Genomic DNA, 27,645 nt, shown 5'->3' with positions numbered 1-27,645 from the left:
TCTGTCGCCCGTCGCTGTGTAGGGGCTTTGGACTGAGGGATCGTTCGTGGTCTTTTCTACACCGTCTCCGCGTCATAGCAGCCTCCTGCTCTTTCTTGCTTTTCGTTTTCGAAGCTCTGGTTTGCGTTGCATTACCGTACGATATCTAGTACCTCAATGCCTAAATTATGCCGTACTGAGCGCAAGCCACGGACTAACCTTTCGGGCCTGTACCCAGGAGTACATAATTCGGTACTCTGTACCGAATCGCCATGTAGGGAACTTAGAACAATGCCTCTGCTTCTCGCTTTTGTGTGGCAATGGCGCTTTCCCAAGATGTTTTCAAAATTATTGACAGAAAATAAAATTCGTGTGATTATCCGCACTGACTGTGCGACACGTTTGTCGATGTGGAAAGAATGTCTCAAAGAAAAAAAGAATGCCCCAGGAAACGACAGAATAAAAACATTACACACATTCGAAAAAGGAAAATAAAATATGGGAAACTTCTTTATTTAATATCCGAACCTACGTACTCATGAGCTGAACAATCTCATTCAGAATGTCTGTTATTGAAAATTCGAAAGCGATGATTTTCTTTAGACAAGTATTCCTACGTGACGCATGCGGTCGCACTGCAAAAACGCCTAATGCACGACATTCATTAGCGCCTCAACCAGTGTTCCGAATCACTGAGCCTCAACTCAGATTTCCTAAAGTTGGTTTTCAGAGTCCCAATATTGTCACTGCGAAAAAGCGTGCATGCCCACTTTCAACATACAGCCTCCGTCATGATTGCCTAGAGCTTTGAATTTCTGCGTTATAAAGAAGAGAAACCGTAAGCTTACAACAATCCCTATACATTCATGATACCGTACTTAAGAATAAGTGGTTTTCACATTCGCGTGGCTTTCATTAATCTGCAGGCCGATATCTCGAACCATAAATCTTGCTTCGAATTTCGATATTTCTTCCCAGCAAAGGCGTTCCACCACTCTATAGACAATAATAATGGACGCAGCCGTCGAAGCTTGCGAAGCGGCTCGTTTTGTCGCACAACTCTGTCGAAGTTCAACTGGTGGTGCGCGGAGTGGGCAGGGCCGTGCATTAACATTATTCCTCTTTTTTACAAAGAGCAACCAGAGAGCACCTCCGCCTAATTGTTCCATTGTGCGATTCTTTTGTTTAATAAAAAGATCAGTGTTGTTCCACCCTGTGAAGCTGGCTGACCGGCGAAGCTGTGTAGTGGGCCCCTTAAAGGCGAACTATCCATTGACGTGCGTCAAACGCCATATGCTCATAAATGGAAGGCGAGGCGCGACTAGTCGCTCCTCCACGATGTTGAGCCTCGGAAGCTGATGAGGCACCGGGGTGCATATACACTTAAGTATTGTTGCAAAACGCGGAAGAACACCTTTTACTAACGAATCCCGGCACGTAGAACAGACACGTACCTCACCTCACTCCGAAGGCACACACTGCTTGACCGTAACCAAGGCGGTCTTGCGATGGTCGATGTCCTGCAGTGCAGCAATGGTCGTGAGGTCACTCGAAGACCACAAGCGGTCACACACAACACAGACTACACAAAATTGGTTCCTCGCAAACTCCTTCTGAAACCTAACCGTTGCTCCGGTAAAACGTTCCAAGTTTGCGGTATCGGGGCCACATGGACGGCTCGCATTTCTTTCCGCCTCGCGGTCCTGGCGGGCAGCACGCTTACGGGACCGCCACCACGGCAGAGCGGAGGGAAAGGAAAGGAGATACGCAAGCGCTTGGAACGCCGACAAAGAGAGGCCGGTGCGAACGTAGACATCGCCGACGCGGGTCGAAGTGTAGTATCTGTTCTTGGCAGCTCAATATCTGGTACGGGTTGTATTTGTAACTAAGATATTGAACTTATTTTCGCAAGTTGGCAGATCGAGTGCTTAAAGCCTGCTTCACCTCCGCCGCGGGTCGGCCTGGTATTGCACTATCTTCGGGATCAGCCCACTGGCCAGAAATTGTCGATCTACGCGGCGTGACAGACGCACGCAATTTTTTCCAGATGCTAGCCCCCCCCCCCCCCCCCCCGCCCGCCCATGTACAGCTTGACTGTAAAAATCAATTTCATCTCAATAATGTACTTCTATTCATTGTAGTGCATACAGCCTTTAAGGTGTGCTTTATTATAACCTGATGTTCGTGCGCGTGTCTCGGGAACGCGCGATGTTAAACGAGTAAGACAAACTCCCGACACCGGCAGCGAAGTTCTGGCAAGAAGGCCGATAATTAGGCGGTCGTAATTTATGCTCCCTCGTGGCGACCGCCTTTTATTCGGGTGCTAGTCAGTCTCGTCTCCCTGACGAGCGCTTTGTGCACACCCGCCGCACACGGGGAGTGTAATGGGCAGAGCGAAGCCGTCTAAAACAAGCGCACGAAGAACGCGTGCAACGCCGCGCCTATCTCGCGTTCTTCGCCGGCTGGCGATAAAACATCCGCCAGCGAAAGGAACCGAGTCAAAGTACGCTCGCGGGCAGGGCACCAACGATCGTTCCCACGCCCTGTTCTTCGTTTTACACCTTTTCCGGCGCAAATCACAGAGCAGAGCGAACCAGCCGCGCAGCGTGTAACGTTCAATCTGTCTCTCGGCGCGAAGGCTATAATCTTTTTTGTTCGGTCTATGCGCAGTCCCTTTCGGAGATTCACCTATCATAGTAGCGTGGCGGCGCCGTTCTCGAGCGACTATATAGTCGGCGTACTGCAGGCGCGATCTTTCACGGACACACACACTTCTTTTGATCGGCGCGTTCCCGTAACGGTGCAGTTTTGGCAGGTGTCCCGCTCTGCAGTGGCGCGCCTGTCAGCGCGCTGGAAGGAATAATTGCAGCACGCTGCGATGGGTCACGTGCGTTTCCTCGCTGCTCGAGCCGGTGCAAGGGGGGGGGGGGGGGGGGGGCTGCGAGCACCGGGAGGCCGTTATTTCCGGCACGTCGCTGGGTTGCCATTATGTGTGTCTCCCGTCATGTGCGGGCGCCTTTTCACGTTCACGGTCTTTGGGCGACAGCGCTTTCAAAGATGGATTGCTGCGCCGTTCCAGCATGTTTAATCATGCATACACAGGACGCTGCGTCGCTCACGATCATTGCTTCTAGTTCATAGACTCTAGCCTTTTTTCTCTCTTTCTTTCCTATTGCTCCAAATTAGGCCTCTTTCTTTGAGCTAGCTTCGAAAGATGGTAAAAAGGAAACGTCGATTAAAGCAAGAAAGGAAGTTGGGTTGCAATGCCAGCAATTGCCTCTTTCGAGTAGGTAACTAGGTATTCATATTATTCTCGATCAGCGATAAAAGCATTCAGTTGTTAATCAATGCCGTAGTGTCGTCATGTTCGCTTTTCTTGCCTCGTGCTCCATGTCGTTTACGTTAATGGCCACGCAAGTTACTCCCGCGTTACATGAAAAATAACGATAAACTTTCATCGTTGCCAAGTTCCTGTACGCTAAATGCCTCCTTATTCGAAATGGGTCGTTACGCAACAATGGGGCCGATTTATTCGTTGCAGTCCTGCATATATTGAAGCACTGTACCTTTGTCGAAGCTGCTTGCCTCGCCTAAGATTGCTTCATTAAGATTAGTTTGCGGCATACCGTTGATGCAGCTAGTGTTTTTCTTTTTTCTGTGGGATTTGCCTTGCTATCATGATTTGTCTTTTTTTTAGTCATTTATCTTTAGAGGAAATAACGTTTAGGACTAAGTGGGGAACCTACTTTCTTTCAACATGGACCATTATAATGGAGCAGTTTCTTTTAATTTTAGCAGTTCGTGACATGGTCATTTATAACGTAACAGTCCTTTCGCTCTATTCTATTACCTTTTTATCATCCCCCGCCCATGACCTGCCGACACTGCTGATAACATAGGTGGAGTGGTGCTCTGACTGCTGACTAAGCACGAAAAGAAATGTGGCTTTGAAACAGAATCCTTTACAGTACCGCGGTCAGAGTTTCATTGTCTTAAAGTTCAAAATACTGACGCTAGCTGTTGCCAGACGCCGCACTGTAGATGAAATCGAGAAAATCATTCCCGCGCCGTATCAGGTATTCTCGCTGAACCATTGATCAGTTCTTTCGTTCTTATCACTCTTTCTCGTCTTTAAAGAAGTCTTTTAGGATCACCGTTTTGTTTACCTGACCTTTCTTTTTCTTTATTTATTTATGTTTTTCTTTCCTCTCTAACAAAACGAGCTCTTGAATATTTTTATGGGGATCATTGTTCTACTATCGAGAAGATTATTTTGTTTCATAAAAATTTTATTGTTAACTTGGTTATTTTGTTATTTTTCAGTTTCGTTAGCATTTTATCCCAGTTGTCATTTTGCTCTATAGAGAACACCTAATTTATTTTTCCAGTAGCGTCTGATTCTTGCCAAATTCAACGTAACGGATTTCGCCATTCCTAGAGGAAAACCAAACCTGTTGTTGGCCCTCGCTTTCGTGTCATACTATAGTTGACATTCAAACCAGTGGAAGTGCGGGGGACACGAGACATTGGTGGACTTTGTGAAGTTTGGCACGGGCGATGCAGACGACCATATACGCTGAGACATGCAGTAAAACTCGATATTCACGCACCTGCGACAACCGCAACAACTCGGTATAGCTTTCTCCTGGCATTTACTTGCCGTTCGTACGTGGTCTAGAACGATGCAGACGGACCTTGTTCATATCATTACGACTTCAGCCAATGATTCGGCTATAGTGCCTTTAAGACCAGCGAAATCTTGGCAGTTTCGCCCGAAGGTCGAATTACTGAATACGACAGCAAGGCTTAACATTGCGCTTGAAGTTCTCGGACAGTGTTTTAACTATACGCTCCGGTTAACGCGTACATGACATATGTGGGTAGGCGTAAATTTTTGGCACCCTTAAAAGCCTTAAGACGCCGTGTAGGGCCTGTAATGAGATCACTTCGACGCCGCTACGCTACCCGTAATGAGTCATGCCAGTAAAATTACACCAGTTCACTGTTTGGACACTCATATTCTTTTGTACTTTAATTATTTAATAGTAACATCATGAGAACATATGAGTTAAAAGGCATCGCTGTGAACGGTATCCTTCATGAAGTTTGTTTGCGGGCTGCCATTCTCAAAATTGTGAGGAATAACTTAGTCAAGAACGTAAGCGATGGTATGAGCAACTTTAGGGATTGAAGTGTGTAGCACTATTACCCTCATATGACACACGGATTAGCATACAACATACATAAACCAAAACATATGCGGAGTCCCACGGTGGTGGCGACGACAACCGCGGCGACAATTCGCTTATAGTGTCCATACAATGGGTATCGCAATATTAGTGCTTACTTACGCATGAGTTCACTTACGCTAAAGAGCTGTGCTACGCCCATATACGTCGTTTCAATGCAAGACAGGATGTCTAGCTCGATCATGGCTGTCAGTGCTTGTGTAAGACCTCAGCAAGCGATCTCAAAACACCCGTAATGAAGAATGGATGGCTGTTTCGGACCTTTTTGTACCATGCATCCTCTCCAGGCAAAGTTTGGAAATTAGTGGTACTACGAAAGAGAGAAAGAAAACTGTCTTCGCAGCCTGGGAACGCCAGCTCAATACAACTGGTACAGTTTACTTGCGGGTGCACTATAAGAAACAATAATATTTTGCTGGTGACGCTGGGTAAACATTTTTCCTCGTGAATGTACAGTCCCCATCATCCAGAGAGAAGTGTACGGTCCTGAACATGGCCACGTTGTCGTACTATTGGAACGTCATAACGCAGTCCAAGCGAACCAGTGCGTTCTACGCGTCCTTGAACATGTTGCCGTGGCATATCTATTTCAGGTGCTCGTGGGTTCTGAATCATCTACACGTGTTCGCATCCACAGGTGTCAAACGGGATCGAGTATTCGCCAAATTTTATTCGTGAAATGATTCCACATTAAGATGGAAATCACTAGTTCTTCTGTTGGAACAAATAATAGGTATGTTATTGAACGCAGGGCTGGCGTTAGAGCTTCTCGGACAATGTTTGTTGCATGAATTGTGCCCTGAGAATATAATTGTTCAACGTTACAACCATATCTGAAGTTTCTTTCTTAACTGCCCAGCTCTGCTAAAAGCTGTATCACATTGTTATGCTATACTTCGTCGTGCAACAGAGAAATTGAAATATCGTGAGCTGAGATGGGAAAACAGAGAAAAATGGCAAAAAGTAGAGAGACGCAGAAGAATTTATTATTCATCTAGTGCTTTCTTGTTGGCAACCTTGGACACGAAAATGTAGCTAAGATTTCCGTATTAACGTTTACCGGGAGTAACATAAATTACGATCACTTCAGGACATCAGCCATGTTCGCGACAACTTAAAAATTTAAAGATCTATAAGAAATAAGGTCATTTCAATCTCAAACACACGCGTCAACAACTGTATTTAGGCCAACACCTGAACTCCCTGACTTAAATCAGTGGCGGTGAGCTCCAGTAATCAGTACAGAAATCTAAGAGAATTGGCGATAAACCTTGCTCAATATTTTGAAATGTTTGAGCAAGAGGACCAATTTAGATTGAGCAATCGTTACAATCTTTTGCTATTGCCTGCTGAACTCCATCGTTATGCGGGGCAGTTTTGTCGTTGTGGCCAATCTAAACTCGATCGGAGACATTTCCTACAGCGGCAGAACTTTCGCAAGCCACCGTTGGCTGCGACGCGTACTTCACTTTCAGTGAAATGTGCAATATGAAACAATGGTGCGGCGCAGGGCCTGAGCACTTGTATAAGGGTCTAAAGTTCAGTTTTCAGAGGAACGTAGTTCGGTGTTACAAAACTGTAGAGGCAAAATTCAGAAAGTACCAGAAGCCTTCATACATGTTTCCGTCAAATACCATCCACTGAACGATATTGGACACCGTGGATTTGAACTACTCGCTGAGCCAGAGGAAATTGTCGGACTATGTTAAAAACAAAGGGTAAAACTCTTTATGAAACAAGATTGAACCAGACAACTGAACTGCTCAGTCGTAATTCAAAGTTTAGTTCATCGCAGACGACAAGTTGCAAGGAAACAAGTGAGAGGTGAACAAAGAAGCGAAAAAAGATTACGAAAAGGGCAATGAGACCACAATTTTCTTTTTTCTTTTAATAAGTCTACCTGACAGACTTCTAGACAGGCATCTAGAATGTGCTGATTAAAATTACTTGAGTAAAAGTATTTTGCCACTGAGTGAAAACCATGTGAACGTTGGCAGTTTGTTCAATGGGGCTGGTTGGTTCATCTTTAGAATAAAAACAGGAACAGCGCAGCACAGGACAGAGCACTGTCCACTCTGTCCTGTGCTCTTTACTCGCTCGTCCTGTGTTGCGCTGTTCCTGTTTTTATTCTGTACACCACATATTTTTAATTATGCAAGGCCATTGAAGATGACCCTCGATACCGCCATTAAATGCAGTATATCCCGTTATTTTAGTAAGGGCACGCAGAACGAGGGACGAGTTAAAGAAGAAAGACGGGGACATGTTGTCCTGTCTTCCTTCTTGAGTTTGTCTTTTGTTATAAGCGCTTATATTTTAATTAATCAATATCAACTTGTACAGCTCACTATTATTTGTCGTTTTCCGCCCGTTGGTCGTCGTAGCATGGTCGTTATACTTCGTTTCTATTATGTTCTGATTACTCTGAGTAGAACTTGTATTCATTAGATATAGTTACTCTGTTTCGATAGTAACTTATGCTTACGTCAAAGCCAGGAAGTGAAACAGTACCCTTTTTTTTTTAACTCTGGCACTGACATTCTGCGTTGGTGCACCAGTGATATCATTTACCACTTGCCGCGTAATGCTCTTACGCCAAAAGGCTGCCAGGTCAGAAAAGTGCTTTCTGTGTCGCATAATTACTCGTGCCTATGTAACTGTTCCACTCACGCGGTTATAGGAAAGCAGGGGGGGCTAGCGAGGCTGCTAGCTAAAGGCGGACGTAGCTTTACCGAGTCGTGCCCACATATACAGTTTATTTAGAAGGCCACGAGTGTTAGAAATAAACGGTATAAGAAGGTCTTATTCCTTTTATCCCTTTCACAAAACTCTTGAATGAGCACTAGCTTTGTGGCTGGAACATCATAGCCATAGCCGCTTTTACGCCATTAGACCTTACATAACTAACGTTCCCTCCGGTCTACCGCCTTCGTTTCAGTGGTGGTTCAATGGCTACGATGCTCGGCTGCTGTGCACGAGGTTAAGGGGTTCGATTCCCAGCTGCTGTGGTCACATTCCGAAGGGGTCGAAATGCTTGTGTACTTCGATTTAGGTGCATGTCAAGGAGCCCTTGGCTTTTAAAGTCAATTCAGAACCCTCAACTGTTGTGTCTTTCATAGCCTCAGCGTCGCTTTGGCACAATAAACCACGCGAATTCATTAATCTTTTGAGTGCGTACCCGCCGCGCTGGCCGGTACCTGCGGTGTTTTGCAGCTTAGCCCACGAGACATGGTGTATGGGAAGAAGCAAGACTGATAATTGTAAGATGACCGCACGGACTCTCATGGACGCCAACTGAAGTTCTGGTGGTGTTTCGTGTGCGGTTTTTGGCGCGCTTCAAGTCCGGGACAATGACCTAATATTTCACCCTCTTTTCCCGAAGCAGTACTGATGCCAATAAAAAAAAAAAGCTTTTTTCTGTTGCGCTCTGTTTGCCATCTTCTGCAAACATCTCGCAAAATTTAATGACAGAAAAAACAATTCAGCCGGGTTACATCTCTGTGAAGACAGATTTACAAAAAAGAAAGAAAGGAAAGTAGAAAAATCAAAGCCCGAGGCAGTTGTTTCCTGCAGTATTTGTTCTGGAAATCCCGTGTCCTAGCTACAGTTTATGCATCCGTCATTTATAAGCTAGAATTCGACGCGGCCGTTTATTTCATGGTGCACTGCAGCTTCGGGAACTACAGCTAATAAGTGTTTTTCTGATATGTAAAGCTTTAATATGATAAGTACTCTTTGCCTGCTTTAGGCGCCTTGGGTCTATCTATCTAGCCTTTTACGCTCGACCCCACTGACTCAAGTTTTCTACTAGCTTGGGTCACTAAGTATGTGTTCGTGGTCGTGATGCATTCGTGGCCGTTCCACCGTCATTCCAGCTTCGTCACTGTAGTCTCGTCATGCCGTCGTCATTACGCCGTTATTGTCATAGTCACATCCTATTGTCGTCACATCATCATGACGCTGTCACTGTACCATCGTCACCATTTTATGAACATCACCACATTGTTGTCAGACCTTCGTGATCATACCACCCTCATCGACGTCATTCGTTCATCGTCATTCCATCATTATCATGCTGTCGCCATTCAATCCTGATCATGCTGCCGTTGGCATGGCATCATCGTCATTGCGTTATCCTTATACTATCGTTGTCATACACTCGTTGTCATGCCATCATCTTAATGACGCCGTACTTGTTCATCGTCGTCATCTGATCTTCGCCAGCATCATCACGCCATCGTCGTCATACACTGGTGGTCATCTCATTTTTCTCATCTTATCGCCATCACCCTGTGATCTTTATACTATTGTCATCACTTCAGAATCGTCATCGCATTGACGTCATGTCTTCGTCATACCGCTTTCATCGTTCCATCGACGTCATTCTTTCTTCGTCATTCCATCGTTGTCACTCTTTCATGATGATACAGTCATCGTCATGCCGTCATGGTCATGAGCGACCCTGGCGAGCGAGTATCATAGCAAAATCGACCGATACAGGAAACAGTGTATGTAACGTATGGCCGAAGTAATAGAAATCTCAAAATGACCATTACAAATACAAAATAAAGGTGTCATCAGCAACAAGATATGTCGCTACAATGTCATGTGACGTTTTCGTCCCGTGGCTTGAACACGGGTGCGAAACGCTATGTCGCAACTTGCTTCATAATTGAAAAAAGTTTGATTACTCTGGACATGTTATGCAATCAATGGGTCCAATTGTGGTGTTTTGAAAGGTACCGTTTCATGAAAGACACCAAACGTAGTACCCACCTAAGCATTTTACAGCTTAAAGAATAAACGTGAATTCTCCCTCTACCACTACTACTGTCAAACCCACACGTATTTCTTTTCTGCAGTACATGCAACAAACAGGTTTGCTTAAATTAATCCAAGACGACCCCCTCGCAATGTATTTCAAACAATATCAAAATACTTATGTAGCGTCTCTGATTGCGTCTCTTACAATGTGGTTTAGGGCATCCTCTAAAGCATCAACTTCAAAGCGTTTCAGTGTTAGGACAGGTTCCTGAAGCATTCGTACATGCCTTAATGCGTGTGTTTTATGCCCGTATTTACGCTCTAACACAGCGCGTGGCCCAGAAACAGCCAAAAAGGGTGTCCGTTTCTCGGTTGTGGCCCTGTATGCCCTGTCGTGCCATCACTTGCTGCGTTTCCGCAGCACGTACGGTGCAACTTGGATACAGGGCGTGTCCCAGGACGTGATTTCTGCGACATCTGTGCGACGGATGATCGAGGGCAATAAGTGCGGCCGAGAAACAGAACAGTCGCCCAATGCATGTTTTTTCCGTGTTGTCAGAATTCCCACCTGGGGTTTCAACCTGTGAGTTGCAATACCGCAGATGTGAGAGCGTGTGTTTCTGTTCTCTCTCCCATTTCTCTCACACTGTGCGTGTGTGGGGGGGGGGGGGGGGAGGCGGGTATTATTATTTTTTTTTACACTATGTTTTTGCCTGTTCAGTTTCAGCTTGTTCTTTCTTTAGCTTCTCTGCAGTGTCCCCACTGACCTTGCGTCGCACTTTTCCTATTATTACTCGTTGGGAGGTTTACGAATCGAGAAATATTGGTAGGTTTATATAGATATAAAGAAAGCAACCGCTCGTTCTTTGCCATCGGTGGAAATATTCAGATATAATGACGTCAATTCCCCCCCCCCCCAAAAAAAAAACACAGCAAGAATAACCAGGTAGAAGTCAAGTTTGCTAAATGCAATTAATGCCAAATAAAACAACTGATCAAAGCAGGCCCACGTATATCTTTTAATATATACTTGCGGAAAATCGTACTTGAATAAAGCTGGTAACGAGGAAAAGACAAAACCAGGCATGCGCATTTTTGTCGTTCGTAAAGAGTACTTTCTAGCATAGACCTCTTTAGTAAGGTGAAGCCAACCTTCCAGTGTATATAGCTGTGTTTATCACATGTGCACTTTGTCGGCTGCTCGGTAGCGCTGGAGCCAATTCACAGCGTACTGCTTTCGCAAATGCATACAATTCAAAGTGCTGCTGGCGTAGAAGTGCAAATAAGAACTAAAATTAGAGATATGCAGAGTGAGGGATACAGCTTTGAAAGGTATTTGATCACCTGTAAGCAATAGACTGCAATAGAACATATACACACTATCGATCAGGTGATAGCGAAATGTGCGGAATATAACCAACCCTGATATATAGCTTTCATTGATTACGAGAAAGCGTTTGGTTCAGTCCAAACCTCAGCAGTCATGGAGTCATTACGGAATCAGGGTGTAGACGAGCCGTACGAAAAAATACTGAAAGATATCTATAGCGGCTCCACAGCCACCGTAGTCCTCCATAAAGAAAGCAGCGAAATCTCAATAAAGAAAGGCATCAGGCAGGGAGATACGATCTCTCCAATGCTATTCACAGCGTGTTTACAGGAGGTATTCAGAGACCTGGATTGGGAAGAATTGGGGATAAGGGTTAATGAAGAATACTTTAACTTGCGATTCGCTGATGATATTGCCTTGTTTAGTAACTCAAGGGACCAATTTCAATCCATGCTCACTGACCTGGAGAGGCAAAACAGAAGGGTGGGTCTAAAAATTAATCTGCAGTAAACTAAAATGTTTAACAGCCTCGGAAGAGAACAGCACTTTACGATAGGTAGCGAGGCACTGGAAGTGGTAAGGGAATACATCTACTTAGGGCAGGTAGTGACCGCGGATCCGGATCATGAGACTGAAATAATCAGAAGAATAAGCATGGGCTGGGGTGCGTCTGGCAGGCATTCTCAGATCATGAACAGCAGGTTGGCATTATCCCTCAAGAGGAAAGTGTATAACAGCTGTGTCTTACCAGTACTGACGTACGGGGCAGAAACCTGGAGACTTACGAAAAGGGTTCTACTTAAACTCAGGACGACGCGACGAGCTATGGAAAGAAGAATGATGGGTGTAACGTTAAGAGATAAGAAAAGAGCAGATTGGGTGAGGGAACAAACGCGAGTTAATGACATCTTAGTTAAAATCAAGAAAAATAAATGGGCATGGGCAGGGCATGTAATGAGGAGGGAAGATAACCGATGGTCATTAAGAGTTACGGACTGGATTCCAAGAGAAGGGAAGCGTATCAGGGGGCGGCAGAAAGTTAGCTGGGCGGATGAGATTAAGAAGTTTGCAGGGACGACATGGTCACAATTAGTACATGACCAGGGTAGTTGGAGAAGTATGGGAGAGGTCTTTGCCCTGCAGTAGGCGTAACCAGGATGATGATCATGATGATGAGGAGGAGGAGGAGGAGGAGGAAGCACTATCTCCTTTCCTATGTTTTCTGCTTCATAGTAAACGTCGTTACAGTGCAACAAAAGACAATGGTATTGTGTTGCGCTGTAACGAACCTTATACTGTGAATCCCAACCGGCTGACCCAACTTGCCGTCTTGATGTTTTCTGCGTCGGAAAAAAAAACTTTGTTTTCTGTAACATAAACTCTAGAGGTTTAAGAGTAGGAGGGATGTATCGCGCTGCAGGTTTCGCGGCGTTGACCAATACGAAACGTTGCGACCATGAATTCGCAGGATCTTGCCAACACGGTAAAAAGAAAGGGTTGTTTGTACGTGGAACTGGGCATATCAGTCGCCGTGTAACTGCTCTCCGCCACCAGCGAAGATGGCTTAGATTCGATGAAAAAAAGACTTGCTGAAGTGTTATTTCATTAGCACCACGTATGAGTCGAAACTTATGCTTCGTCACTGGTTATTATGAAACAGAGAAAGACGAGTTCGAGTTGATTAACTTTGTGTGCTGCGACTAGCTCTTTCCAGGTGTTGTGGAGACATAAGCGGAGTAGTCATTCCTAATGGCAATCTTGGAAGCATTCCAGATGAGGGTATTCTTATGGTGTTGGACTATTAAGTCGCGTCATCGAGTGCCGACCACGGCGGCCGCATTTAGATGGTGGCGATATGAGAAAACTTCCGTGTACTTAGATTTAGGTGCACGCCAAAGAACCCCAGGTGGTCTAAATTTCTGGTGTCTCCCACTATGGCGTGCCTCGTAATCAGATCGTGGTTTTGGCACGTAAAATCCTATAGTTAAGCCAGTCAAGACCTATTTTTGGCTAGTTGGTTCATATCCCTAGTAAAATATCGCCGGAGAACACAAGGGACAAGACGAAGAATGACACGTACGCGCCATGTGTACGTGTCTTTCTTCGTCTGGTCTCTTGTGTTGTCTGGCGCTGTTTTACTACCGATAACTTAGTTTTTTCTTTTTATTTTTTATATTTACGGTGTTCAGTTTTTTTATTTAAGCATTCTTTAGGTCTATGTAAGGGGTGCCGTAGGCGATTCTGCTGATGATCAAGGCTTGGATATATTTGAATGTATCTTGTTCTTTCAAACCGTATCTTCTGTTTGCTACCCGCAGTACCCTATGTGTTACTTGCGCGACAGTTTCCTGCAGTTCGGGTAGGGCGGCGCCCAATCCGTCCTTGAATACAGGTAGGCCGAGGACTCCGAGCGACTGTACTTTATTGACTTGCACTCCATTAAGACGCAGTTCTAGTTCCGGGATTTCACCATTTGCGGTCTTCCTCTGGCTGTCGCTTTTAGTACTAGAAGCTTCGATTTTTCCGGTGCGCACGCAAACCCGCAAGCCTTGAGGTACTTTTCTTTGTGATATATATAGCAGTATATTTGACAGAATATTTCACTTACAACTGCAACAAAATTAAACAAGATTAAAAATGGATGTTCGCCTGTTTGGACAGTCGACTTGTCTCGGCGCGAATTATTCTAGGCGGTTGCATTCACACTGATAGCATTGGGGACGTAAAAATAGGTGATCTTGACATTCTCTTGTGGCACCGCTTGCCATGTCCCGACCCTACATGTGATAAAGGGTATACGTAGTATAAGTTGATGTATAGTGGACCTGTTTATGTAAAACTTGTACACTGACCCATAAGATGTTGCAGAAAGGAAAATCTTCGACAAAAAGAAAGGAATCTTATCCCAGCAGCATGCACCGTTTTTCTTCCGAAGTAGCCTTCGGGTGTTGCACGTGCGACTTGAACAGACGCACCAAGGTAGCGATATTCAAATATTTTCACGATGATGATTTTCCTTTTCTTTTCTTGACTAGCGTATACGAGCGTTTCTCTCGATTTCGTTGTTGGCCTTTTATTTATTTACTGATGCTATCCCTGGGGTGGGGGGGGGGAGGGGGCGCCCTGTAGAACGCTTGAAGGCCGATATTTGTAGCACGCGCGAAGTTTTACGGCTGAGGAAAGAATGCAGAAGGACGCGATACCCGATAGGTGAATGTCGAGTGCCTTGCTCCTGCTTCAGCTTTCGGTCAGAAGGAACGTTCGGCGTCCCTTTTTAATAAGCAAGACGCAGTCGATCCTAGGCAGAGAGATCCTGTACGTGTGGTTTATATTCGTTTCTGCTTCTTGAACCGTCATGAGCATACCGAAGTCCTGAGCCTCGTACCCGGAACCTGAGAGACAAAATGCAGAGCGACGGTTTTCAGGAGGGAAAAGAAACAACAATTTGCCTTCGCCTCTCTATGGCGTTTTTGCCGTCGTGCTTGAAGCTTCCCGTGGGAGAACGGGCAGCTTATTATACCAAACAATGCGCATACGCTCGCTCGAAGCAATGAGCTACCGTTTTTTTTTTATGGGCTTAAGCCAAGAAGCATGAGCCTCCTATAATTTTATACTAATGACTACAGAAAGTACAACAGCAATGACGACGACGATGACAATAACAACAACGACGACGACAGCGACGACGACGACGACAACAACAACAACAGTATCAATTGCATTCCAGGCTTTCAAAACTCTTTCCGCCAGCTCCTGCCGTAGTGCTTCTTGCGAATATCGAACGTCTGAATGCTAGCTGCAGCAACAATCGAATTTGTGAAAAACGACTGCGCGGGACGTGGCTCAATTAATTTGTATTACGAAGACGTCACCGCGCGGCCAAGGTTTATCGCTTGCGATTTGTGTATGCCATTCTGAATGACGCTTATTTTTTACTCGTTTTCACTTTCTGCCTGTCCTTCCAGTAGCAAAGGCTTGCGCTGCCAGTTTCAATAAACGCGCTGTCTGGTGGTTTATCGGCGCTTGGCAGCTGTGTCGAGCTCTGAGGCGTCGCAATTTTTTAATCAACAAGTTTCCCGACCGCTGTCCCAATGTCGTTGCCGCCTGGTGTGCAATGAAGCATCCCCCAAGCCAGACAAGGGGGCCCACCGATTCGAAAAAAAAAAGAACAAAAGCAAACAAAGAGGTAAATACTGCACAGCGTTCGATAAACCACCGTCGAAATGCATAAAGAAAGGAGGTGACAACATATACATAAAAACTGTGTTCCTTTCGAAATGCAAGCTGCCAGGATTTACGCAACGTCACGCTGCGTCGAGCACCACTAATGTCGCTGACCCATCCATGCTCCGTACGGGTGGGAAAAAAATAATGCGCAAATGCCAAGTTTTAGCCATTACCGCGGTGGTGCACGATGTTCTTGTCCAATCTGCCATACCTCGGGGGCTTAGTTTAACAACGATTATATGATGATAAGCGCCCGATTTCGCTAATAGCCTCAGGATAAAACGGTCGTCTAGACAAAGTGGCGCGGGGACCAGTGCCTAATGAGAGTGGAAATTTATTTGCTTAAAGTTAAGGTTAGCATAGATGGACGTACCTCTCTCGCATTGTTTTATTTATTGTTCATTTTTTCTGTTTGCTTTATGTTTTTCTTCGGAAAAGAATATTAAACAGGAATTGCCGACGCGGACACCTCGCGAGTTGGAGGGCACAACTCTGTGTTTCGATAACCACTGGCCCTTATTATGCGTTTTTAATACTAAGAACACTCCAGCTTAAACAAAGGCAAGAACTAGGACCCGAAGAACGATAAACAAACTGCCGTCGATAAAATTTCTGGTTTTGAACGAACAAAACTTATTCACACAATAGGACCCCATTCAGAGGTGACAATTTCGATCCACGCAGGCCAACCCTATACGAGTGTAAAGTAATAAGGCAATATACACACGCTGCAAAGGCACACCCGCTGGCAAAATCATCGCATATTCACGGTTGCAAAATGGTTCGAACGCCACCGCTTGTCCTGTCACTTAAGTGTACTTACGTTGCAGGTCTTTTTTTTTTTTTATCTCGACGCGGCGGTCCCTACGAGCATATACTTACGTTGCGGGTTTTTCTTTTTTTTTATCTCGACGCGGCGGTCACTACCAGCATGTCGAGTTTACTATTCTGCTAAAGGCACCTAAGCATCGCAAATGCTACAGAAGCGCCTGCTGTAGATGGGAGCCGATGGGTGAAGGCGCCGGTTATGTCAGAATGATTGGTTTCAATACACGAATTGTCTTTTAGGAGAAAGTTCTGGCAGCACCCATCTCAGGATGGGTGAGGACTTGCGGTCAGCATTGAAGCAATGTAGCGACAAACCGCGGTGACACTTCGGAAATGCGTCATGCAAGAGGCTTGTGCGCAGCCTGGCTCCTCTATCACGCTTCTTCTTCTTCTTCGGACACGTTGTGCCATCTATCGGCCCCGCCATGAAGTCCGCGTGTGGCACGCATGTGAATATGTATTCAGAGACGATTGTTGGAAAATATATGACGCGGGTTCGGGTCCGCCTAATACCGCAGACGTTTTAAAGGGTTCTTGTGTTTGTGTGTTTGGTGGTTTGTTTGTTGTTGTTTTTCCTGTGTCACTCAAGGATCGCACATACCCGGTGACCCAAGTTGTCGTCAAAGATGTTTATTAAAGAAGGACACATACCCATAGGCAGGTGCCCAGTCTCCCAAATCAGGTTGGCATCAAAGAAGTTCGTAGAGGACCTGTAGATACACACTGCAGATACCCATGCTGGCGTCGAATGAAAAAATTATGGGGTTTTACGTGCCAAAACCACTTTCTGTTTATGAGGCACGCCGTAGTGGAGGACTCTGGAAATTTCGACTACCTGGGGTTCCTTAACGTGCACCTAAATCTAAGTACACGGGTGTTTTCGCATTTCGCCCCCATAGAAATGCAGCTGCCGTGGCCGGGATTTGATCCCGCTACTTCGTGCTCAGCAGCCCAACACCATAGCCCCTGAGCAAACACGGCACGTAAGGCGTCGGATGAGTTCGTAGATGAGAGCGGCAAATACCCATTGACGTAAGTTTACGTCAGTGGGGTTCCTTCAAGTTCGGAACATAGCCAGTGGCAGATTGCTGCCAGTTGCCTAGTTGGTATCAAAGCGGTTCATTGAACAGCGGCAAATATCCGGTATCACACAATCTGTGTCGCATGTCCAGTGATCCAAGTTGTTCTGACTGTTGGTTTCGAATTCATGTTCGCGGGAAAACGATTAGAGACATAGACTGGCAGCCCTTGGAAAGTTCGCGAAACAACCTAAGAATGCCAATCGCATCAAAAGCCTTGAGGTATTTTAATGAAGCATGACAACTCAAAGCCGTCAATACCGACTGAGCTGCGCATACCGCTATAAAGGGGTGCCGGGAACTTTGATCTACAAGGTTGACATTCGTAGGGCTTTTCCTGTCGCCCCCCTTCGAATGAGGTTGTCACGCGCCATTAAGCTTGCCTTGAACGAACTGCTTTCGCCCAGGTGGGTACGGTACATTGTATGCAACGACACCGATTTCAACACATCATGTACGATATACCGCGTCGATATTTCGCACCAATTCATAACTGGTCATATGCACGAACTGTTTCGTCGGATTAACGCTAGATGTATAAAGAAAGCTATGCAGGCGCTGGTACTCGCAGCAAGCAGTTTGTTTTGCAACAAGCACAATAACTCCTTTTGATACTGAGCTCATTCTTGTCGGAGGCAGATTATTTAGCCATATTTCTTGTTGTTAAGGGGTGTGATGGTCGCACCAGACAACGCATTCCGAGAGCAAGCGAAAGCAATGGGCCTGTAATAGATATGATTCACTGTGTTCCTTGTTGATAACTCATATATATATAAAATCTCTCTCTCTCTCTCTCTCTTTCTCTCTCTCTGTGTGTGCGTGCGTGTGCGTGTGTGTGCGTGTGTGTGTGTGTGTGTGTGTGTGTGTGTTGTGTGTGTGTTGTGTGTGTGTTGTGTTGTGTGTTGTGTTGTGTTGTGTTGTGTGTTGTGTTGTGTTGTTCTTTAAAGAAGCGAAAATACGTGCCTAAATGCTCCGTCTTTTCAGTCACAACCACCGTGCGAATCTACGTGCGCGATGTTTACCACACCCTCTTTTTTATAACAGCAGCTTTGCGCTCTGGCTCTCATTTAAGAGACCGTCGTTATCACCTGAAATCATGCTTTCCAAACCTAAGCATAGCCAAGTCTCTTACTGAAACACGTCGACTTTCGGAATGCCAGTGCGACATAACGGCTTAATGCGCGCAGATAGATAGATAGAGAGAGAGAGAGAGATAAAGAAAGAACGCAGAAGGGAAAGAGAGAAGAAATTATTGAACAAGAGTAGGAAATTGAGTGAATAAGAAGACACTATATGGCGGCATATGCGTTGTCGTATCTGAAGAACGTGTTCGTCCTGCTGTCCCGTGGAAGAAAACAAGAGAACGTTTTGCTTTCAACCTTCTTTGTACAACGCGGAACATTCTGACGCAGCCCAGTCGGCGAGAGATTACGAAGACGCACTAAAACACAGTGAATAAAGCAGAGGGGGAAAGCGCCGTTGGGCCCCTTTTAGCCGGTTCTTCCTGCACTGCTCTCAGAGTGAGTGTACACAACAATAGGAGAAGCGGCAACGACGAACGGGTTGGTGGTCACTCTCCAGACGCATGCCCATCGGAGGGACGAGCGTCGCAGTAACCCGGGCGCTGTGGAAACTACAGACTTCGTTACTTCCGCAGCCCAGTCCGCCCTCTTCTTGAACGTAAGATGGTACAAGCACGTAACCATCACGCACTTCAGCGGGGACGGTGGAACGTAAGGGGGAGGCGCGCCGGAATGTGAACGTCGGGGCGCTGGCAAACTGGATAGAACCTACGTTCGCAGAAATTCCTTGTGTGTTTCTTTGCTCGAGGGAGGAAATGCGGAGACGCGCTTTATTGATCTTGGACTTAGCCAGCGGGGCAATGAAATAAGAAGTAAAATAGAATGGCAGAGAATGCTCGGGGATTTTGTCGGATGATGCGGCAAAGAGCAGAGCGCAGCACGACTGTTCTTTCACAATCCTTACGCCTCGTACATCTCTTCTCCCCTTCTTAGGTGAAACAAGAAATAGCAGACGCAAGAAAAAGACAAGAGGTTAAAGCCAGTGAAAGCAGACGACATCTGTGTGCGCTGCTTACTCCGTCAGAATCTGTATAGCGCGTCGGGACTGTGGACAGACAAGAATGTTTGCAGACGATGGCTGTAGAAAGAGTCCGAGAAAACGAGCGATCCCCCCCCCCCCCCCACCCACAAAAAAAAAGAAAAATGTTGCGCTACCTTAATCCATGCTCGCAATGAAAAATCCGTAATGCAAATATTACCAACTCATCAATTTACCCAATGGGCAAGTCAACTGAGCAAACCGTTTGACCCGTCTGCCACCGTGTCTTGCCTTCGGCCCACTTTACACGCGAGCGGTGTTTGGTATTTTTGTTAGCGCTGCAGCCTGGGAAGTATTTGCCGAGAGAATCCACAGAGGTGCTTCTGGGACGCAGAAATGAAATTCCCCATTTACGGCGATGTTATAGACGAAGCCCCGGCGTTATTGCCTGTTATTATATCTTTACATAAGCCTGCTCCCGATTTTTAGTTCTCCCAAGTAGGAGAGAAAATATTTGCCAAGAAAACTGCTGGATATTTGTTATGAAACATATAAGATATTGTGGTTTTATCGTTTGCCCCGTGTAGCTTTTTTCCGTTTGTTTGTTCGGAATATAACGCTCCAAAAGGGTCTTTTCACTACAAAAAGACATAACAAAAGTGAGAAAAATATCACGCTAAGCAAAAGCTTGTTATACCACTCTTTTATAGACATTGGATTCTAAAGAAAGACGAGATTTCCAATGTGCATTCTGTTGCCTTTTCTTTTTCTAGACAGGCTTCTAGGTAACTTTATCTGTGGGCTATTGTAATAAAAATTGTGATAGAATTTTTATGCAGTTATTCAAGTAGACGCCGCTGTTGTTTTACCGATTCTTGGTTTGTGCAAGTAGAAGACACTCAATTATAATGTGTCTTAAAGCTGTCTTCATTTTACAACGCAGTGAAGAAGTCCATTAAAGACGAGGCACTTGCAGGATTGAGCGGTCTCCTGATAAGCTAAGTAAGGGCTTCCTGAAACTTTGGCACGGGAAGCAGTTAATAAAAACCTACTGGCTGCCTGAAGTGCACGCCCTAAACTAACATCTTTAGTTTTATCATATATAAAATGCATTTTCAAACACATACACACTTCAAATAAATTAATTACATTACAGGGTTTTACGTGCCAACAGCACGTAAATTATCACGTGCTTATCACGTGGTTATCACGTGATTATCAGGCACGCCATAGTGAGGGACTCCGGAAATTTTGACTGCCTGTGGTTCTTTAACGTGCACCTAAGTCTAAGTACATTCGCCGCCATCGAAATGCTGCCGCCGTGGCCGGGATTCAATCCCGCGACCTCGTGCTTAGCAGCCCAACACCATAGCCAGTGAGCAACCACGGCGGGTATACACACTTGAACTGTGTGTGCAAGTGCAACAGTGTTCTGCTCTATTTACCCAGATTACATAACCACGTGCGTGCGGAGTTACATGTGCCACGTCGCGACCGTAGCAGGCGATAATTCGTAGCACAACGCCGGCACATTCCATTAGTGTGGTGCTGCCAGCGTTCCATGCCTAGCTCTTCAAGTTTTCCGCGGTGCTCATAAACGTCGAAAATGCCGTATTTTCCCGCGTTATATCGACTATAGACTATCTTGAATATATATATCAACTATAGACTATCTTGACATGAACTAACCGATTGAAGCTACAGCGAGGGTTCGACCTAGTTATTAGGGGCAGAGTTTCTTACCACAATACCTGGAGGCAGCTCTGGTGCTGCGATCGTCTAGCTCACATGGGAATACACGGATTCGTCTGATGTTCGGGAGCCATGATTTCATGGGTTCTTGTAGCGCTATTCCTAGGCTTTATCTGTCGCCACTGGCGCAAATTTTGAAGCAATGTTATTTTCCTAAATTCAGGATGCATTAAACACTTTCCATGCAAGCACAAATACAGTGAATTGTTGTACTTATATTTCAAGAGCTTGTTAAACGTGATCACTCCGCGAAGTCGGAAGTCTGCTTGAAAGCAGAAGCACGAAATTTAGGCAAATCCATGCACTACTCATCATTCTCACGCAGGCTGAACCACCGTGCTTGCAGCTACCGTAAACAGTAGCGCCAGAGTTAGCTCTAGTGATTTTTGTTGGAAGCTCTACGGCTACATGCTTGATCCGCCACCAGAGAAACGCACGTAGCAGCACGTCGTTACTCGCGAATTCGGTCATAAACATTCGGCCTCCGCATCACCGGACCCCGCCGACACTGCTACCTCCCGTAACACTGCCCGGTTTTAGTGAGACCGACCAGGGAGCTTCCTGCCACTCGCAAAAGAGAGAGAAGTGGCCGGAGATTTACGTCGCAGGGTCGCCGCTGGAAATTGCGCGCATCTCTCTTGCTTGCTTGTCGTCTCCACGCTGTCGTCATTCGGGACACTCGCGCCTCGCGAACAAGGATGACCCCGATGACCATGCTTCCCCCAGTACTAAAAAAATAGAAGAAAGATAACGAAAAGCTCGGAAAACAAAAAAAAAACTGGCTGAAGGAAAAGGAAAGTGCATAAATAAAATACTGAAACCGCAAGAAGGGCACCGCCTGGAACAATGGCGATAGGATGCGTACGCTGTGTCCGCGATAGAGGCACCCGGAACGAACGAGTCTTCAAGGCTTGTAACAGCGCCAATGTCCTCATCCTTTCGTTCCATGTGAGCCCCACTCCCATATCGTCCGCGTGAATGTTGCTTGTCAGCGCTAACTGCTCAACTTCCGAAGAAGAGGATGGAAAACTGGGTGAGTGGGTATTTATTGGTGGCAAATAAGCAACCGCGTGCCAGAAACGGACACGAAGGAAGAAGTAGACAGCAGCGCCTGTGTTGTGTCTGCTCCGTCCTTCGTGTTCGTTTCCTGTGCCTTGTTTATTTGCGAAGAAGCCACATCGGGAAACCATGCGTGACCATTTCTCGCGTTGAACCTTATGAATGCGCGCAGTATCGTGTTTAAAGATCACATGTATCGTCTCACCCTAAGTAACCCTAGCAGCATTGATGGTGTTGTATTTGTGGTCATATTTGGCAAGGTCTAAAGATAATGTAGATTGGAGGGAAATTGACAAGAACAGATTACAGGCGATTTTGGTGCGAGACATGTAACATGTATGACATGTTGATGGCAACATACACAATGGTTACACCAATTATGCTTGACAGCGGAAAGCAAGACTGCCGAGCCATACCAAATACAGAATCCTTATGAATGCGCAAAATACCACGTTTAGAGATTTACATGCATCCTCCCACATTAAAAAACCTTAGCAGCATTGGTGGCGTTGCATTTATGGTTATTTTTGGCAGGAACCACAGAGAATGTAGATTGGAGGGAAATTTACAAGGTCAGATTGCAGGCAATTTCGGTGCGAGGCGACGTGTTGTAATATGTATAACATGGTGAATGGCAACATACATAACGGTTGCCCCAATAATACTTTACAAGAGTGGGAAGCAAGACTAGCGAGCCATACTGAAGGCTGCAGTATAGGGTGGAAATGTCCTGCAATCCACCGTATTATAACGGCAGAACAAAGCAGCAAAAATACGATCGTGGTTGGGTAAAGAGAAGAAAAATAAATATAAGATAAAATAAAGAGCTAAAAAGAATTAATGTGTTGACAAATGGTGATGTCGTCTCGCAGCGACGTTTTCATTTCACCTCCAGCGGCGACGGCTTTCTCCTTTTTCGCGTAAATGGACGACTATACGACGACCACCGCCACCTCCACCAGGCAACAACTTGCGCAAGGCGCGGCGGAAATGGCCGCAGGAAGCTCGTCGAAGAAGACACCCGCGATATAGCTTGAACGCAGGCAACGAAGCCGGAGTGCCCAGGGCTAAGGGGCAGACAAACGACTCGGGGATGGGGGGCTGTTGGGAAAGGAGGCGGGGGGACGATGAGTTGAGGTTTTATGGGAGGCTACAATTTTTAGAAAGAGGGCTTTGGAAGCACCGGTTCCAATTGCGGAACGCTGAAGTTAAACGGCCATAAATAGCAGTCCGGAAGGGTTTCAATATAAGGAAGCGAGATAGAGGGACTAGGGAGGAGGGAGAGGAAGAAGCGGGAAGCTGTGCACACAACGCAGAGCCGTTATCGGCAAGCGATGACGGACGCCCTGGTTACGCTGTACGGCGTGCTGCAGGCGAGGAAAACTGTGATAGGGCAACGTTTAGTGTCACCTCACACGTGCTTGACATTGCTCCATGGGGTTAAAGTGGTCCACTCACGACGTTTTATGAATGGTACAGTTCCTATTTTTTTCTACTTTTGGCTCTCCTTCTCCCCGTCAGTGAAAGTGTATGGAATGGCATAGGGGCTCCCCTGGCGGTACCCTTACGAAACATCTCGACTGCTGGGATTTACGCTCCAGGCAAGCCAACAATAGCACATATCATGCCGGATTGGGTGCCCATATAAAATCGAATTTATGCAACTGCCTATAAATGTCAAAGCTAAAAGTTCGCTTTAATGTAATGTATCTATAGAAGTTAGAAAACGTTCTTTAACGGGCACTGAAAGAGCAGCATGGGGAGGTTTCTGCTTTCTGACCCATCATAATGCAGTCAGCTGGACCGGGATAAAAGTCGCGACACTGGCGATTTTATTGCGATATTAATTACACAGAAACTTGACACGTGTTCGCACCGTCGGTACCGTTGCTGTGGTGCTGTCCCGGTATAGCATTTCAGCTTTCCCTCGCGGTACCGCAAGGGAAGGCTCAACTTAGAGGCGCGCAGCGCATTTGTTCGTAAAAACGACGAAGCCAACAGGACGCGCATCATCACGCTTTGCCCAATAGTCTTCTCTGTCGGAGCCAGGGCAGCGTTTTCGTTACCTCCGCTGGCATGAGTGTTGAGGGCACACGCATCAACGTTCCTGCTGAGGAGCTGTGAGCGCACCACAACCGGGGTGCTTGCACTGGTCTGAGCGGAGCGGAACAACGAACTTGACCCTACGAACGCCGATGGTTTTCCTTTGGTCTCATCGAGGTGGATAAAATGGGACTTCCGAACCGTTTATATTTTAAATCTCTTTGGTTAGAACACCGTGCGAGGATCTCGTGCGCTACGCTAAACGTTGCAATCGGTTTCAATACGTCGCTCGTTGGGCGAAACTGTCCCAATCTTTTGTTTTTTTTTGTATTTGCAACATTCACGACCGTGCTTGCTAAGACCACGCGGCGTGCGAGACTCGCACGATAGATCGTCACTGCGAATAGGTCCGTGTGCTGCTATTTTAACGCGACAGCGTTAAGGAGCTCGTGTCGCAGAAAAGCCGGTGTCGTCGGCGTCGGCGGCGTCGGCCGTGAGCGAAAATGGCAGAAGGCAATTCATAAATAAAAACAACTTGCAAGATGGGCTGGGTGGGATCGCACCAGGGTCTCCGGAGTGTGAGATGGAGACGCTACCACTAAGCCATGAGTTCCATGGTTCAAAGCGCGAGAAAAGCGCCTCTAGTGAGTGCGGTGTTGCCTTAGAAACGTGCCGTAGAAAGTTATACTGCGGTGTATATCGGGAATTGTGAGCATGTAAATTCCAGAAGTCGCAGTTAAACGGGTAGCGAAGTACGTTTCCGCTACACTTCTTCTGCGCTTTGCACACACGCAGAGCCATCTTGCGGCAAACACAGAAGAACCCCTCCTCGCAATGTACGGCGCTGCCCCGACAGCTGGCGCGCCACTCGCCCGCTTCTCCCCTTCGTCTCGTTTGAGCGCATTGGGGCCGTGCGGGGACTGGTGTGAGGATGCCCCAATACCATGCGTTTAATAAGTTTTCTCGCTCTCTCCCCTTCCAACTTCCAGCGTGCGTCGCTCGAACCATCGTGTTTAGGCGACGCGGCTCCTCTTTCGGCTCACAGCACAATTCCTAGATGCAGCGTCCGAAGCGGGACGCCTCTGACGTGATCGCTGCGCCGTAGCGCGTCTGGGGGGGGGGGGAAGCGTCCCCTGCGATATGTGCCGTGCTGCTGGCGAGTAGTCATGCGCCTGCGTGGTGCTTCCAAGAGAGATAGAGGACGATACCATCGAGGCGTCAGCCCCATGATCGAGTCCGCCTTCATGGCGCGTCGCGGCCCGGCTGTCCGTGCCGATCACGACGTTTGGCTCGCGTAGATCGTTTCTCCCTCCGAGACACCGAGTTCTTTGGTTCGTTCCGCTTGCTCAGGCGCATGTTTCGTTGCCGCGCCGAACGCTGCGTTGCTCGGCGCTCACCACGTGTCTTTGTGTGACTCAAGAGCACGCCGAGCGAATGAGTGGGTGGTGCGAACGGGGTGCGATAACACTATCGCGTTTCACTCTTGAAGGCGAACTTTAAGCGTCCTCCAATTTTTTTAGTCGCTCCAGAGAACGCACGGCGCACGCTATGCGAAACCAAATACGTTAGCTGATGCGTCGCTCCTATACAGAAATGTATCGGCAGTTGTGTGCTGAACCAGCTGCGAAGTCGCTATGTACAGCCGTGGGCAAAAGTATACGGACCATGGGAAAGCGTGCCGAACTGCATCGACGCGCCATCTTTCGGTGCGGCACCCGTTGTCGCGACTAGCGCTCGAGCGGCGGTGCCTTGCGTGTTGCATCATATCAGCGGCATGTTATGTCGCCTTTATTAAAGAGGAACTCTGTTCGTCGACTAAATATTCAACGGGATGCCACCTGTGCCACTTACTCTGCTCCGTCACATCTGTATACATATGTCACATCTCCGTATACTTTGGCTCGCTCTCGGTTGTATATAGTCTGCTATACACCACAGTGAGAGGGCAGCCACTGCAAAGCTATGCACAGTTCAGCGTAACAGAATCTTCACTGTACAAAGAGCTGGTGTCGATGATAAGCTCGTCATTAGCGCGCAGCCACTTTAAGGATGTGAGTGTGCTAAGGTAAACCAGGAGCTCACGGGCTACTATAGGACTACGTAAGTGGGAGCTACACGCAAGGCTGCCATATCCGTGGCGGGGGCGTAAGCCTCATGGTTGAAGTTCGCGGGATATGTAGTAACACCTGTTGATGGAATACACACAGCTATATGCATAGATTAGTCAGTTCCTGCAGACACACCGCAGTATGGATGTGACGACCTTGTTAGTAGTAGCATGACATGTGTTCTAGCATAAGGTATTTTATTGGTGGCATGAGGTGTTTATGTATGTATGTATGTATGTATGTATGTATGTATGTATGTATGTATGTATGTATGTATGTATGTATGTATGTATGTATGTATGTATGTATGTATGTATGTATGTATGTATGTATGTATGTATGTATGCGCGTGTGCGCGCGCGTGTGTGTGTGTGCGTGCGTTTGTGTGTGTGCGTGCGTTTGTGTGTGTGTGTGTGTGCGTGTGTGTGTGTGTGTGCATGCGTGCGTGCGTGGAACTTATGACGCTCGGATGGAAGTACGCATATGTAATACGGTTGTCACACGGCGCACCTTTGATCGCGATCAAGCCTGAGCCGTATTGAAGCTCTTGGTCGCGACAGGCTTGTTTGCTCGATCTGAAGAATGGAGCCAGTCGCAGTCGAGAATTTCGATCCGGACCGGACTCAATCGCGATCGAAAGTGACCGCGTGACAGTGTGACGCCGGTATTATGCAGGCAGTACCATTTGAATATGTGCTCACATACCACCAGTCCTCCAGACGAGACGTCGTCTGGCTGTGAGGCTCCGAAACGAAAGCGAAAAGTTGAAAGCGCGTAAGAAAACGGGACAATGAAGTCATTGCGCAATATGCCACCTGCCAGCATGCAAGGCATGGCGAGCGAGACATGTTGACCATCAAAAGTAGCAAGAAATATTAAAAGGCATCAATTCAGCAAATTGTGAAAAGATAGCCGGGTGCATATATATATCGACAGCATAATTAAATCCGCATCTCACTACGCAGGTTGGCGATTGTTGATGCCTTAACGCAACAAGCTCCAAGTGCAATTTTACAGCAGCCTTTTGTTTTTACTCATTTCTGACTACAATTGCTTTTTCCCGTGTGTCGCGTCCTTATTCCCCCGTGATACATAATACAACAATCTTCACGCCTTCAAATTAAGCTCAACATCGTGAAACAGCAGCTGCAGCGACGAAAAGTCAT

General features: G+C 46.6%; 1 protein-coding gene and 1 non-coding gene across 7 annotated transcripts in view; both read left to right on the top strand.

The window, feature by feature from the left end:
• GluClalpha (glycine receptor alpha 1) overlaps positions 1-27,645 on the top strand; it is a 381,181-nt gene that overhangs the window by 137,243 nt on the left and 216,293 nt on the right. The window lies entirely within an intron of this gene.
• Positions 1,792-1,977, top strand: LOC142583861 (U2 spliceosomal RNA). The gene has a single exon (XR_012828679.1). It is a non-coding gene; the product is annotated as a U2 spliceosomal RNA (small nuclear RNA).

This window comes from Dermacentor variabilis, chromosome 5 (genome assembly GCF_050947875.1).
Source record: "Dermacentor variabilis isolate Ectoservices chromosome 5, ASM5094787v1, whole genome shotgun sequence".
In the NCBI taxonomy this organism is placed as follows: domain Eukaryota; kingdom Metazoa; phylum Arthropoda; class Arachnida; order Ixodida; family Ixodidae; genus Dermacentor; species Dermacentor variabilis.
Note: the sequence above shows the minus strand (reverse complement) of the source record. Positions and strands in the feature narration are given on the sequence as shown.